Consider the following 16,319-nt stretch of genomic DNA (forward strand, 5'->3'; position numbering starts at 1 on the left):
GCTTATATTTATAAAGTGTACCCTGTCAGAACCCATGGTACTTACCAGATGTAAAACAGTTTTAGTCTTAAATCAACTTTTACTCTGGGGAATTTGAACTCTCAAGCAGGTTCCAATGTAAAATCCATCTCACAGTGTGTGTTAGGTTCACAAAAGCACAGTAAATACAATTCTTTATACACCTAAAATCCAGAATTCATGCAGTGCTTTTTAGACAGCTTGATTATCACTTGCTGAGGTACTCCTAGAAAAACGATAGTCTGAAAAATAAACTTAACTGTTCACAGCAGAACAGGAATGGTCATGGACTGCATTATCTTCCCTTTTAATTTCAACAGACTATGTGTTGTTTTAAACCTTGCATTGTAGGAGAGATTATTTTCATACTACATGTGGGTGAATTAATGGACTGTTCTCTTACAGTTATGTAACATGGGAGAAGATTAATTAAGTCCTTTCTTTTGAACCATAGCAGTACTTCAGAAATAATAACACTGTATTAATTCTGTGAGTACAGTTAAATTCTACCATCATCTTTCTAATTTCAGACATTAGGTTTTCCCTTCAGACAAGGAATAAAGACAAGGTATCTTGGTTGCTTGTTCTCCACTCAACTTGCTCTTCACTGTCTGCCTCCTGGTCCTCTTTCTAATAGTATTATCTTCATCAGCTCTTCACCAAATGAACTAGAAAGACTGTTTGACTTCAGCAAAGAAAGCGATCAAAACAGGTGCTTTTACCTCACAGCTAAAAATCAGTATTTTTAGCTGTTCTAACCATTTTGGAAAGTAGGGCTCCTACAGCAAACTACTGGTACCCAAGAAGTGTAATGCAGAGTGAGGGGAAGAGGCTGTATGCTGCTGAGCTGTTATTTAATTCACCAGCTTTCATAACACCGCAGTGCCATAGCAGGACCGCTGAACTAATCAATTACTGCATGCAAGCGTCTCACAGGAACAGCTGCACAAATAGATTGAACACTGCAGAGATCACAGGTGCTGGGGTTTTAAGTCAATCAACTGTGCAAGCACAAATATTTGAGGCCAGCGTCTCACATAACACCCTCTCAGACAGCGTGGAAACAGGCTTACCACAGTCACTTTAGACATTTCTTACACTGACAACCTGCACTTTCCAAAAGTCTTATCTGCAGAGCCAAAGTGTAATGCTAACAAATCTCTCTAAAAAATCAATTTAAGTTAGATCTCAATACTGGAAGATTTGTGTAGAAGAGCAACAACTAAAAGAACAGGAAGCAACCTCTTATTGAATACCTGCTCCTTGCTCTCTATCTTTTTAATCGTGAAAATACCCTGTATAAGGACTGTATTTCTGTAATGAAACTGTAAAAAACCAACATGGCTGGTAAATAGTCCATAACACTAGATTTCTGCTATGTGACACAGAAGTGCAAGCAGCCTCCTTTACACTTATATTCAGTGAACATCTCATGTTAAATGATGAAACTAATTAAGAAATTATTACTCCTTTTTACTCTAAGTGGAAAAGCAGAAAACCCTCAGCTCTCAGAAGAAGCAAGAGCTGCAAAATCTTCATAAGCTGTTTGCTCCTCAAATCCTCAGTTCAGAGGAAGAAGTCAGCCTGGGTCTCAAACCTTGCAATTTTATGCTATATTCAACAAAAGAAGTTGTATTCTTTTGCAATGAAAAGCAGCGCAATGGAATGTATAAAACAAGACAGAATAACATTTGAACAAGCCAGTGCTAATCATGACAAGACACATCAATACTTGCAAAGCCATTGGTACCCACTGAGCATCATAACATCATCCCACTGTCTGCCATAACACAGAGGAGAGGGGACATTTCTCTGCAAGAAAAGAATGAAATAAAGAAAAGAATAGCAAATGCCAGCATGTTTACCTGACTTCACTGCGGACATATAGAGAGGGTGAAGGAACACAGACTAAGCCCTAAGCAACTCATTCTAAAATCTAGTGAAATTGCTGGCTTTTTCCCCTGTGCTTACAGAAGCAGGCAGTGAAATCTTGAGTGTCAATGCTTCTGAACACACTGCAATGTACTCACTGTGAACTCAACAAGTAAATTGAGTACTGCTAATGCTTTGGAATTCAATGAACCCTTCACAAAGACCCGAACTACACTTACTCATAATTTACAACACAGGATACGCAGGATGTATCATATCATTTCACAAAGCTGCCAGTAGCTGGGACTAATCTGGAGCCAGATTTTGACACTGCTGAAGTCCAAGACTGCAATCCTGTTCCCTTCCGTATAGGCTTCTTTTTATCTGACTGTACACAACAGGAGGCTGCTAGAAATGTCCCAAGAAGAGGAAACTAAACTGGTATTTTTCATGGTTCTGCTTAAAGGCCAGAGTGCAACCAACCACTCCAGAGGCATGACAGGTATCTGAGGAAAATGGGCTGCAAGCCAGTCACCAGCGTTTCTCTGACTGAATCTGAGTCCACGTGAGACTGGGCTTAGGTTTAGGTTTCTTATGACTAATTAGCTAATAGATACCATAAACGAAGGCAGCAGCACAAAGGTTGTAAAAGACAAGCCCTAAAAGTGTTGCACTGACAGAAAATACAGAGTTTCCGGAAGAAAGCCAAATATTGTGTCCTCATGCAGTTTCTTTTCATTAAACCTTTTGTAATTTGTCAGCATCACAATCCTGAATTTAACCTTCATTTTTATTAGGAATAAGAATGACTTGTTCTCTCCCCCACCAGTGTTTGTTGATTGTTAGAGGGGAAAACAAGACAATTATGTCGTCTTTGTCCTGAGGCTGCACTCAAGTGTTCAGCAGCTGTCTCCCACTCCTCCCTGTTTGTCGGCTGAACTGGAGCAAGTGCTTCAGCAGCTACACTGCAAGATGGATACACGTGGAAAAAAAGGATTCCTTGAGCATATTATATTTTTTTATTACTCCAGCTCTTGCCAGCACAAGGTAGGCTCTATGACTGGACTGGAAAGCCTAACAGGGGACAGAAACAGAGTGGCAACTGCTTAACCCATATCTCAGTAAAAGTTATTTGTAATACTAACATGAATCACCAAAAGGCAATGAGGTAGAGACTGAGTTAGATTAAGTAAGTGGAATGACATTATTGGAGGCAGCTTTAGCTGGTCCATCTAAGAGCACTTAGCTCATCACATATAACCCAGAGCAACCTGCAGGCTGCCCTAGATTTAATTGTCAATATGCTCAGATACCTTTTTAAATACCCATGAAATAGAGCTCAGTGAAGCTCTTTTTTCCAAAGTTCCCCACCAACTCCCACCTCAAAGCAGAGGAGATGGGTGTTGGAGAAAGGGTTCTTCATGTCCTATAGGAATCATTCTTGGGCAAAAGTGCTTAGGATAGGACAATAAAACCAAATCTCCTGACATTTTGCAAGTTTCCTGCAAGAACAAAATTGCCAAACCACATGAGAGGATCAAGACTTACATGCTTTCAGGAAGACTGAAGTAAAACCACAGTAAATGCTTCTCTGACAGTAATTTGTTGAAAATATTGAGTCATCATACCGGATGAGGAGCTGTACTTTTCCTTTAGTGCTGCTTGAGTCCACATGCTCACTGGATTGCTGTGGCAGGTCCATTTGTACTGCAAAATGAAAAACCATCCAGTATCTGCAGGATTAGAAGTAACAAGATTAGAAGGGAGGACTTGCTATGTACCTAAAAGCAAAGAGCTCTAGTTAGTATGGCAGGTGAGCTTTGACCAGTTTCTCTGTGACCTGCGTGTACAGTTAGGGATTTTAAGGAACTAGAAAAACCCCATCTTAAATCTGAAATAATCTAGATGAAGATATTTTCTTAATGATATTCAGTAAAATCTGAATTTCTCTTCTTTGCTATGATCAGTGAAAGATTATACCAGATGAGTCAGTATATCCTCCTGCTCAAATTTATAATCACCCATCAGCTGAGATATGGTAGCTCTCCAGACATTAGTGTCACTTAACCTCAGACAGTAATACCTGAGCTAATCATGTAGATGCTGTTTAGTCTCAGTGCAGCAGGACTCACACACAGTTTTGAACAGCTATCCCAGGATAAGACCAAGAGCACTCCAGATGCACCTGTTTCTTTCGAGTGACTTCAGTATGAACTTAGACAACCAGCTCAGACATAGACCTCTCTGACAGAGAGATCTAAATTTAGAGCAGTGAAACCCTCCCAGTGTGCACTCCTAACCCATGCCACACTGGTAGTAATTTGATGTAATGGAAGAGAGTTAAATAACATTATTTGGTATTTTACATGTCAAACACGTGAATGAGCAATTGCCAAAGCTCAGCTGACACACGTTGATTATTTTACTTGCTGAGTTGTGGTAACTTCACTGTGAGAGTGAGCTGTTAATCATGCAGTATCCTCCAGTCCCTTGGTTACACAGGAGGCCTGAGGGAGACAAAACCCTTTGAGGCTTAGGTTTGGGTTTTGTGGGGTTTTTTTGCATCCTGACATTATCATAGACTTGGCAGGAGGAAATACGGTACACTGGTCATAAAATAACCAACATTTCACAGCATCATATTAGCTCTTCTTTTTCATTCCCCCAAACACATCTGAGCAGCTCTAGCTATCCAAAGTCTCAGTACTTCTTAATTTCTCTCTTGTGGGTGTGTGGGGAATCAAGATCAGGTAGCAGACTGATGATTATGGCTGAGCAGACAAGGTTTGGATTCCCAGCCAAGAGCAAGGTGTCGTTTTCATCTCTCTGTGGATTTTTCATATGGCATTTTGTAGCTGTCTCCTTGTATCAGCTTTTAAAGTACTCTGTTATTTGTATTGCACCCTTGTATGTACTGTTGTCAAAGTATTTTCTTGATATCAGTTTGTTCTGAGATACACAATGAAAATGGTACCTGGCATTCTAACATCTGGACTTACTCAATGTTGTCTGCAACCATGCTTTAGGGCTCACTAGAGAATGTTGAACTTAAGAGTAAAACTCCTATGCAAAAATTATGCACTTCCCAGTCTTAAAATCCATTCCAAAATAATTTCATTGTTTTTTCTTATGAATCCTCAGTTCTCCTTTCAATTTTTTTTACCCTTCTGTACTGATCTTTCTATTTGATAAAATCCAAAACCTATGTAACCAAGCAGATAAGGCTGTAGTGTCTGCATGCATAGACACATATATGTGGACATACATCTATCAGTCCTCTATGTACCCAAAGTGATATTAATATGTCCTCAAATGAAAGCACATAAATGGCCAGTTTGGGTCTGAACACCAGTTGTTATAAATGAACAAGAGTACTGAAAGCATTTTCTTTATTAGCTTTTGATGGACCAGATCTCCAGATGGCAAAGACTGAAGCAAGCGTAGTATAAAGTGATAAAATTGCTATTATGTCATAGGAGTTTAAGTCTGAAGTCTCCATAACACTTTTTTCATCAGTATCTGAAGAGTCTTCCGGGGTTATCCATGCTGAGAGAGAGAGTCATGACTTCCCAGGAGTTATAAACCCAAAGTGGGCTTGCTCATTCAAGATTCACAGTAAGGCACTATTCCTAGAAACACTTAACCTTTCTGGAGCTTACCTGCTCGCAGGATTTGCATGGAGATAATGTGTTCACAGGCTGGTTAAATGGGCAGAGCCCTGCTGAGATCCCTGGAGCTGCGTCCCCAGTGTGGGTCTGGAATCACTGCTACAGGATTACTGGTGCTTGTATAAAGGCACCCTAACTAGCTGCCAGGAAATTTTTACAGTGAGCAAAGCCCAGAATATGAGGTCTTTGCAGGAGCTCACTTTATCCTGGCAGTCTGGTAGGAAGGGCCTAGGACATTCTCGTTGAGGAGGAAGGCACATCCCAGATATTAATGTGGGCTGGGTAATGAGCCAACACACCTCAGCTGTGGCACTGTGCTCTTTAGCAGTCCCAAGGAGGGCTGCTATTCCCTACCACTGCAAGTGCACCAAGCAGGGAAGTGAGGGAGGCCATGAGCCGTTTCTCCTCAGTAAATCCACCCAAGAGAGGAACAAAGTGTGTTGGGCATCTTCAGAAAAGCCTGCTTCACATGGCAAGGGAAAAAAAATCCCTCTCCATTTGTCGTAGTCAGCAGCTGTCTAAAGAGCTGCAGGGTAAATTTCCCAGAGTAGCCATTATGCAAAGTGCTCACTTCTGAGCATCAGAGGAAAAGTTCAGCAACTTTCATCCAAAAATCTGCTTCCCTAGGGCACATCCCACCTCTTCTGACACACAAGCAAAATGGGTTTCTTTTACCAGCTCTCTGTGCAGGTTCATCACTTTTTGCAGCTCTGCTGTCCTCCCACCACCCCTCATGCTAACTCTTGGGGAAAGCGATCTGTCAGAGTAAAAGCACAAAAGGGATGTGGCAAAGCCACAATTTCCCAGGTTCATGAACCTAGTCTTCTGCTGCAGGACATATAAAAAGTAACAAAGTAATAAAACTGCCAAATCTTTAGGTACTGTAAATGAACAAGCATATGGATGTATTTACTTTTTCATTTTCACAGAGATGTCACTAGATGAATCTTGATTCAGATTGAAGTAGAAAATTTTAAGGACTGAAACTCCAAGAACAAATAAACCCAATCATTTTGAGATATCAGATCCCAACTTAACTAGTTTCTCTCAGAGCACATTTCTTTTGTAACAACCTGGCACTGAAACATTAAAAGAAATGTATTTTAAAGGGACTCAAGGGCTGTACTAGACCACCCTTCTCTTGCTGAAATAGCTGGAAATAAATTTTCAAATGTCAGGTGTCAGAAAAAGCGTAGTTAACAGGGCAAAAGACATAACTCGTTTTGAAAATGCTGCTGCTGAATTCAAAAATCCTCTGACCTGTGCTCAGAACTGTGTGTGCTGCTTCAGCTTAATACTGAGAGCTCCAATACAACAGGTAGTGTTTGGAAAAATAGGAAGTTTTGAAGCTGTTCCTCCAAGGGCTTCACGGAAATGAGCTTTTTTTGTCCTGTACTTAGCTGTCAGGTCCAATTACAATGGGCCAATTTCAGTACTAATGGTACTCCTACTCCATGAATCTTGGTTAAGAAGTCAGTGACCTGCTATTTGGGACTATCAGGAACCGCATATAAATTTTATTTTAGAAAACGATTTTAAAGTATTGTAAGAATGTAAAAATTTTTGTAGTCATGCATCACATGATTTGAAGCAGTGGGCAGATAATGATTCCTGAATTATGATCTTAGCACTTCAGCTTTCCAGAAGGTGGATGGTTAAGTATTTTAGTGTTATAGCTGAATAATACCAGGTAGGGCTTATATATCTATTTGAGCGACAAGCAGAGATATCAATGTATATAGATACGTATGTAACACCTTAATAGATTGAGTACTGCTACTCACTTTTTGATGTTCTTGGTCTACACATGAGCAGTGTTGTGGTGAGCCCTTCTTTTTCTCAGCCTTGGTGCAGTTGCAGCAGAGATGTGGCAAAAAAAGGTGCATTTGAGTGTAATTAAAATCATCGAAACTGGTGACATTTGGTGGAAACTGGGAGATCTTTGCAAGTATACCGGAAGCATTTAAATTGAAATATTAGGTAAATATTCACTGAGAACAAAACATAGCAATCAGCATAGATATTTCCAGCTTAATAGTTTCTAAGAGGCCATCTTGTGCAATAAAATTGCTTTCTAGATTGAAAACCCACTACCTGTATGCTGGAGCCAAAAAAGAGCATCTGAGGGCAAGGACCTCATTATTGAGGTCCTGAGACAAGAGAAATCAATAAACAGTGCTATTATATTAAAAATAAGGTAATTCAATATCCAGAAAAGAATCACAAGGAGTGAATATGCTGCTTGCAGAAAGGGTAATAAATAAAATCATGATAAATAAAGCAACTTAACAGCCATGTCTCTTGAACAATCAACGTGGAGAACACCCCACATTTGGAGGTAGCATATAAAGACACTAGTAAATGTAGCTGGGGAAAACTTTTTTGAAATGACAAATAGTTTTAACACCAGAGAGCCATGCTAAAGCCATTTGAGACTTTCAAGTCTTATGTTAAGACAGATTGCTTTTAAAAAACTCCAGTAGTTTTACTGCATTTTCAGCTTAGTAAAAGGCTTATGTAGATTTCCAGTCGGTTCCTATAATTTACAAAACACAATAACACAGTGCTTCTATCCAGACTGTGCTGCAACTGTGGAAAAGCAATTCCTCGTGCACATTTTCTGTTTGATAGCATTTGTAGAGCCATAGGATCATTCAGGTTAGAAAAGATATTTGACTTCATCAAGTTCAAGAGTTAACCCAGCACTGCCAAGCCCACCACTAAACCATGTCCCTAAGAGCCACATTTGCATGACTTTTAAATACCCTCATGATGGTGACCCCCCCTCACCTTCCTGAGCAGCCTATTCCTGTGCTTGACTAACCCTTTCAGTGTCAAAATGTTCCTAATACCCAATCTAAACCTTCCCTGATGCAACTTGACCTATTGCTTGTTACCTGGGGAAAGAGACCGACCACGACCTGGCTCCTTTCAGGCAGCTGTAGAGAGCAATGAGGTCTCCCTGAACCTCCTTTTCTCCAGGTTAAACACCCCCAGCTCCCTCAGCTGCTCCTCATCAGACCTGTGCTCCAGACCCTTCCCCTTCTCTGGACACACTCCAGCACCTCAGTGCCTCTTTTGCAGTGAGAGGCCCAAAACTGTACACAATACCCGGATTTGAGGTGTGGCCTCACCAGCACCCAGTACAGAGGGACAATCACTTCCCTAGTCCTGCTGGACAAGCTTCTAAAAAATTGTCATGTATTGAAAAACATTATTCTTGCATAGTTTTCTCATATACAATAATTCTCCTGTTCAGCAGGTTTGCAGGAGTTATGCAGGTAAAGCTGTGAATATACATTTCTACAACATGAAAATTTACCATCTATTGACTGACCTCTAGTGGAAATAAGGCAAATTTTGAAATAATTCTTTAATTGTCATTGGATAGTATGATGATTATGGGATTTTGGGGTGCTAAAAGTTTATTTTATTTGCATTGTATGTTTGGCTGCGTAAAATACAAAACAAATCTGGACACATCCGACTTTTCCTCTCAGTATATACCCAAAAACATTATTAGAATGGCAGGATGAAGGCTGCTGCACATTCAGAAACCAGGTCTGTAGTCCTATTTAAACTAGGTAATTCTACAATGGCAACGTATGAAATACACCAACAACACAGACCCTGGCAAATAATGTTCTGTGACAGGGTACAGACTCTGCTACTTTCTCTGCATTGATCAAAACCACTTGATCATTACAAACAACTACAAATTCTCACAACAACCTCATACATTTTCATGTTTATACATCAGTTTTTTTCCATCCATAGATGCCACCTGGCTCCATTTCAATTCCATTCTTGGACAGATGTTGGTTTCTCCCAAAATCGGTATTGAGGCATCACCCAACTGCAGTATTATGTGTTTTCTTCACTTTTATTTTCTTCCCTAAATTCACCTCTCCTGTAAGAATTCCTGGTTGGAATTTAAAGAAATAAGGGGTGAATGTATACATTCACAGGAGACACCAATTTCATTCCCCTATTTGTAGGACTTGGAAGTATTTGAAAACTTGATCAATAGAGAGAATGCTGAGCGTATTTTGTCGTCACTTATTCATCATGTCTGTGTTTGTTTGCCTGTTTACTAATGAAATTCCCTTTCCTCTCCCCTGGCTCTGTTGAATTCCAGATACATCTTTGCAATTAAGCCTTTGGTTCTCTAGCATATGGTTGTTGATGCTTTTGAATGAGGAGAACACAGTAGCATCTGGAGGGCTCTGATTAAAAAATATATTAAATATAAAGCAAGCCAAAACTCAGTCTTGTAAAGACACCTCTTTCAATCAAAAATCTCTGTTAGAGAAAATATTAATGTGTTATGTGTAAGGCAGCAGCACCTGAAAATTTTGGGCTTGCTATCTGTTCAGCTCATCCAGATTTGTTCCATTATTTGCCATTTTTTGAAGCTTGGGGAAGCAGCCTTGCATTGCTGTGTGATGGGATTAGAGGAAATGTGAGCAGTCTGTATACTGGAAACATCTTGGAATAACAGGACAAGTAAGTATTTGACTTAAAAATAAGGAGATATTTTGGCTTCATACACACAGATTCCTCCAGTATCGTTACCCAACACCCTAAAATACATAACAGCTTTCAGTTCAGCTGTATTTCTTGCTCTGGGCTTACCTTTCTGGGGAGTACTCTGGACTATTCCCTATCCTGACACTCTCCATGCGCCCCTCAAACATCCTCCATCCTAAACTGAGCAAGTGTCTGTTCACCACCTATGGCTTTTGCTTACTGGGGGGGCCCACTCTGATTCCCATTAATCCAAGGCAGCCTCACCATCCTGACATCATAACTTGCAATCCCACTTCTGTCCCCCAGCTCCCACTAATACATTTACACAGTTAAACATTTCCTTGCTTAATGCAAAAGCAATAAGAATCTCACGATGGGAAGGAACACTGAACAAAAATACTGACTGATTTTATTGCTTTAGAAATACATTAATGAAGGATAGAAAGCAAAGATAGCTTCTATATTGAAGCTGGATGAGATACAATATTACATAGCCTACTTCACATATTTCTTTCCACCCTTTTTGATTACATTTATTTTATAAGTGGAGTCTACAAAGTTGTTTTGGTTAATATGTGATAACATAAGGAGAATAAACTGGCTTTGTTTTGTTGAGTTTATTAAAGAGATTTTATACCATTCCTGGAGCTATGATCACATTTCTGATAGTTTCTTCATCTTTTTTAATACTGGCCACTCTTCCCATTAGCATTAGGGTGAAATTGTGAAAACCAGAACCCCATTTTCAGTAAAGGGTTTAATAATTCAGAGAGAGGAGGGAAAGTACTGCTTTAATCCTGAATGGAGGACTGTTTTATACAGCGCAATTTCACACCAATTGTTATTCACAAAATATATAAAGACTATAATAATGAATATTCACCGAATTACTTTACCGTTTTAGTTCTGATTCAGAACTTTCCCAAAATTAGACTTGCCACAGGATTTTATCTCAACTTCTTTGGCCTTTTTTCCCTGTACTCATGATAGTTTTTCCATTCTCTGTATCATAAGAGGTTAGATTTCAAGCCACTCCTGGTGACTTAAGTGAGATATTCTCAGAGTTTTCCACTGGGTCATTAGCATCCTAATCTGGGTTTGCTCAAGATTTAAAAGTACATTTTTATTCTCTTTCACTCCTGGATAACAGTTTTTACACTTTCATAGTATTGTTAAAAAACATATGGACATTTTTGTTTCACTTCAATGTTTGGGATTGAATGTGGAAATGAGAAGATGCAGCCCAGTGCATGCTCCAGGTGGCTGTGCTGGTATCCTGGACTGGGTGTAACGAATCCATCACATGGATAGTCTGTCCTGTATGATCCCAGTTTCCTGCAAATTGACATACAACAAAAGGAAAAGAATAAAAAGGAGGAAAGAAGGGAAGGGGAGGGGAAAGGGGAGGGGGAAGGGGAGGAGGAAGGGCAAGGGGAAGGGGAAGGGCAAGGGGAAGTTTTGTGGCTTTGCTGCCACAACAAAAAAAAAAAAAAAACAGAAGAAAAGAAAAAAGAAAATAAAACCCAAAAATTCTTCCACTGAAATGAGTCGTACTGCTTTTAATGAAACAGGAGATTTGTGAGATTTTAGTTTTCCGCCAAAGCCTTTTCATGCACACATTTTTTTTTAATTCCTAATCTGAGTTTTATATAGACTGTTTAATCATGCTTGATAGCAAACCTGGTCTCCAATCCTCTTTGGCTGAAAACCCAAATCATTACTTGCTGCAAGATTAGCTCCCTAGAGACCATCCTTTCTTATGCTTATATATCAGTCTTGAAAGCTGTTCAACAGATTGTAGGCAATTTTAAGCTTGAGATTAACTACATTTTAAAAAAAATGAAAGTGTGTCATGGTCTTTTTAGAACCATTCAGGTTTGGAAAGGTGAACTCTGTTATTTTCTACAGACAGAAAGTATTAGACTGTTCTGGGGCTTATACAAAGAAGGTTTTGGGAGACAAAAATAGTGATTTTTTTCTTTTAACCTTTCGAATGTGGCTTACAAAATGTCTTTGATAAATAAACATCTATCTCAGGAATGTTTTAAATGGTCATATCACAAATGCAGAGTGTTGTTTCATTTGTTTATTCTGCATTTGCTATTTGCATTTGTAACCATTAGATGGAAATTAAAGCAGGGAGAGCACCAGGCAAGTTTCAGATCTAACAGAAAATCTAAATTCCATGAAAACGAGAATTTACAAATTTAGAAAACAGTAAAAGGGGTGCCTCCCATCCTTCCCCATTAAAATATGCACACTTTGCACATGTTTAAATTATAGACCTCATTGTCTCAGAATTTCTAAGTAAGTTCAAAGAGAATTGAACATTAAACTGATAAGAAAAATATCAAGGGTTATAATGATAAAATGACATTATAAATGATATTAAATATAATGTATATTTAATATAATATGAAAGGAATAATAAATGATAATGAGGGACTAAATAGAGGCTGTCTGGTATGAAGGGGTCCATTACAACCGTAAGGATTGCTGGATACATTGCCTTCCTTCAGTTTTCTGCTGCGTTTATTTCACATTCCTCACATGCTCAAAGCTAGCTCTGATGAGAAGTGAGATGTTAAGCCAGACAAATTCCTGGCTGGAGCCAGTCTGGCCATCCCTCTTACAGGCTTCTCCCTGCAAACCTACATGCTGTCTCCAACAGCTCAACCATTTTATCACCCAAGTGGGAGACATTTCATTACCTTAGGTGTTCTCAGGGGACAGGAAGGCAAAAGAAGACAGAAAGAGGGTCCCATACAGCCTCTTGGATGGGATATAGCCCTGTTCAACCAAGCCAGCTGTTAAAATTGTGTTTACCTCCTGGACTGCTCATTGCACAACTTCTTTTGAACATCACTCACTTTTTCATGCTCCTGTCCTCTCTGTGCAGTATCATCACCACTCAGTCTCTGCTTGGTAGGTAGTGCCTTATCTTCCATCTCATCTCATCCACAAGCTCATGAAGAATGTGGGAGCTACCAATGTGTCCCAGACAAGCTGGCTAGAACATTTCTGCTGGTCACCATCTCCTGAGATGGGTCATATTAAAGGTCCATTACAACTCTGGATTTACAGTCACACACATAAAAAAATACATTGATTTTTTTTAGCAGCCCTTTGAATAGAGGACGGTTCAAGTCCTTTTTTTAAAAAAAACCTCTTTTTCTAAATGTGCTTAAAAGATTCTGAGCAGAAGTATGGCAGAATTAAAACATATATAAACATATATATATCTATATAAATCTCATTGGATTTTACCTTTTATAGAGAATATTTTTGTCCTTTATGGCAAAAGAGAAATTTTTGGCATCTGGTTCTTCTCATGTCACATGTATATGTCTGGAATTGTTTCACTGTACATGAGGGGCTTGTTACATTTCAAGGGCTGTGATTATACTTTGTGTCTATCATAGGCTGAGCTACGCAGGAGTGCAATGGATTCAGACAGTCTCTTCTTCAAGAAGAATCAGGCACTCCCAGAGCGGAAAAACATTGTCACCTAGCTCCTGCTCACTTTGTTCATCCTCTGCATGTGTCCCAGCTATTGATAGCAAGGTCTAGAAAAGAAAAGGAAGAAGAGAATTGACTTTCTTTTCTCTCAAAGGGCAACACAAAACTGCTGCGTGATCTATCTCAGATCTCAGGAAACGCACCAACAGGACAACAATTAACAAAGTAACTGTGTAGCTAAAGAGCATCTCAAAACTGATTCATCATCACCACAAGGTCTGAATATTTCCAAATCCATCTTGAGTAAATTCCAGGCTTCTTTTTAGCATGTGACAATTAAAATCTGTATTTTCAAACAGAAGAGATTTTCACCTTCTGTTAAAAGCAAGTAGTGAAAAACATGGACCAGCTGAAAAACACTTTGTTTGATTCAAAGTGTTACCCTGTGTTACATGCCAGGAGTTTTAACAAGAGCAGTGTTAATTCCTGAGTAAGGCCAGAAAAAAATGGACATAGTCCATTTGAATTAAATCTATTTATATTAGCCTATCACAGGAAGGGAAATTCTGATACTAATCTATAAGCTCCCACTAATCTGCTTTTACATTAAGTATGATTAATTCAGTTATCTCTTCTTTAATAATTCATCCAACTCCACTGATCAACTTTTTATTAATAGAAAAGGTAATTAGAATTTTTTTAATCAAGAAAAAGGTCATCTAGACTAAAAGCATAATTATGTTTACTAAGAAACTCTTTTGTTCGACAAAATATTTGGCTACTTCAATCAAAATTCAAATTATACCACTATGGAGAAATAAAAGACAGTACTTTGGAGCTAAATGTTCCAGGATTGTACAGACAATTTATTTTGGAAGATCTCACTCTCAAAGTTCAGTCTCATGCATCATGGATTACATTGCTGTGTATTTTTCACAATGGCATCTTAAGTCTGTGAGCAAATCTTCCCAAAGATTCAGCACTTGGCTTGCTGGATGCATGGTCCTCGTATTTTTCCTGTACCCACTATATATGCCTATATATCCTATACCTACCAAATACTAATTCTCTAGGAATTTCTCCCTCTGTCATGGCCACAGCCCAAAAATACAGTATAAATGTTTAAATATTAGTAACCTCCTCATCCAGAAGCTGCCAGGTGCTTTCCTACAAGGGGGTGAAGGTGGTGTGTACCACTCACATTTCTTGGTGGTGCTGGAACACTGCCTTACAATGGAAGCTCACCTCTCTGCTTGTGTTATTCACTGCATGAGGCCTTGATTTTGTCTTCCAGTTGGTGTTTAATGTGCCCAGTGTAAGCAGGCAGTGGCCTTGACAGCAGCTCAATCCTGTGTGTGTCACAGCACGTGTCGTTTCTTGTCATGCAGGTTCCTGTACGTCAGCCCATCACAGCAGCAGGACCTGGGCTTTACTTGAGTTTCTGCAGCTATCTCAAGGCCTCTCCTGCAGAAATCAGTTCCACATGATTAATTTCAACATAGTTGTCCTTTTTTCTGCATACTTCTTACCAAAATAAATAAAGAGATCAGGGAAAAAATACATGTTTCCATGAAAGTTAGATATCCTTCATTTTCTCTCCAAGCCCTTCAGGCTTTCAAATGCTTAAGATGTGAGGTTATACTTGAGAGCAGAGCAAGGTCTTTCTGGATTCTGGGCTTTTTAATTTTAAAACTGAACTTTGGCATCTTAGAGCAGTATATAAATTTTTTCACAATCTATATGGATAGTTCAAAAGACAGGGAACATATTAGAAAGAAAACTTGCCTGCCATATTTACAATAATAATTAGGCTAACTGCTGAGCCAAGAATCAAAGAATAAAAGAGTTTTTCCAGAGTAAAGCCCCATGTTCCTCTTCCTGTGGCACTTGAAGAGCAAAACTGGAGAGAAAGGGAAAGGAAAGGATTTGCTTCTGGGCATCCACAGGCTGAGAAGCCAGAGCAGCACAGCTTCCAGCTTGATCTTAAACCCAGCTGGGAGCTATGAAATTCTTACTGCTCTGACTCCTCTGTGAAGCCAGATCTGATGGGAATTCTCAAAGCACATCTGCCAGGTTGGGCCCAGCAAGGAAGAGAAGAGTAGTCTGTTTTTATAGGCTGGCTTCACTGCCAACTTCTACATCTGCTTGCCTCTCCATTTCCGTCCCTTCATCCTTGCCATCTCCTTTTTCTCCCTACTGATTTATCACTTCAAATATCAGCCCCAGCGTGCCTTCACTGAGCCACACCTGTAACTGCTTTACTACATTTATTAGTCTCTTTGGAAACAGTTCAAATTCAACAGATTATTTAAATATGCCTTTTGACAGAGCATGATCTTGGGCACAATTAAAAAGTGAGAAAATTTTCCTTCAGTAGGAACCTGTCTCCCTGTAACCACTCCAGCACCTGTTTAGGTCGTTTGTTAAGCATTCATTGGAAAAGGAACTGAACTCCAGTCCTTCCCTCCCCAGGCCTCCAGCTACCAATCTGTAATGACTCCTCCTAAGCTACCAGGAAGCCAGTCCATGCAACAGGAACCAGGTAAGCGGAGCTTATTGAGCATCATCTCAAAAACACAAGCAACATGGTAGTTATTTCAGTCTAGGCTGGGGATATGAATCTACTCAGGCAGAGTTGGGAACTCCCAATTCCAGTTGGGAAGTCAGTAGTGACCAATTTCTGTACTATGCAGTTGGGCAACAATTTGCAATTAATTCAGCTTCCCTTGAATTACATTATGACTCTTTGAAATCAATAAATCTGAGAGAGTC

At 39.4% G+C, this 16,319-nt stretch overlaps 1 long non-coding RNA gene across 1 annotated transcript; it reads right to left on the reverse strand.

Moving 5' to 3' along the window:
• Positions 1-12,964: 12,964 nt before the first annotated feature.
• Positions 12,965-15,005, reverse strand: LOC125322399. The gene is made up of 3 exons (XR_007201969.1): positions 14,793-15,005; positions 13,356-13,654; positions 12,965-13,123 (listed from the first exon to the last, which is right to left on the reverse strand). It is a non-coding gene; the product is annotated as an uncharacterized LOC125322399 (long non-coding RNA).
• Between the last annotated feature and the right edge of the window lie 1,314 nt (positions 15,006-16,319).

Source organism: Corvus hawaiiensis, chromosome 3 (genome assembly GCF_020740725.1).
Source record: "Corvus hawaiiensis isolate bCorHaw1 chromosome 3, bCorHaw1.pri.cur, whole genome shotgun sequence".
NCBI lineage: Eukaryota > Metazoa > Chordata > Aves > Passeriformes > Corvidae > Corvus > Corvus hawaiiensis.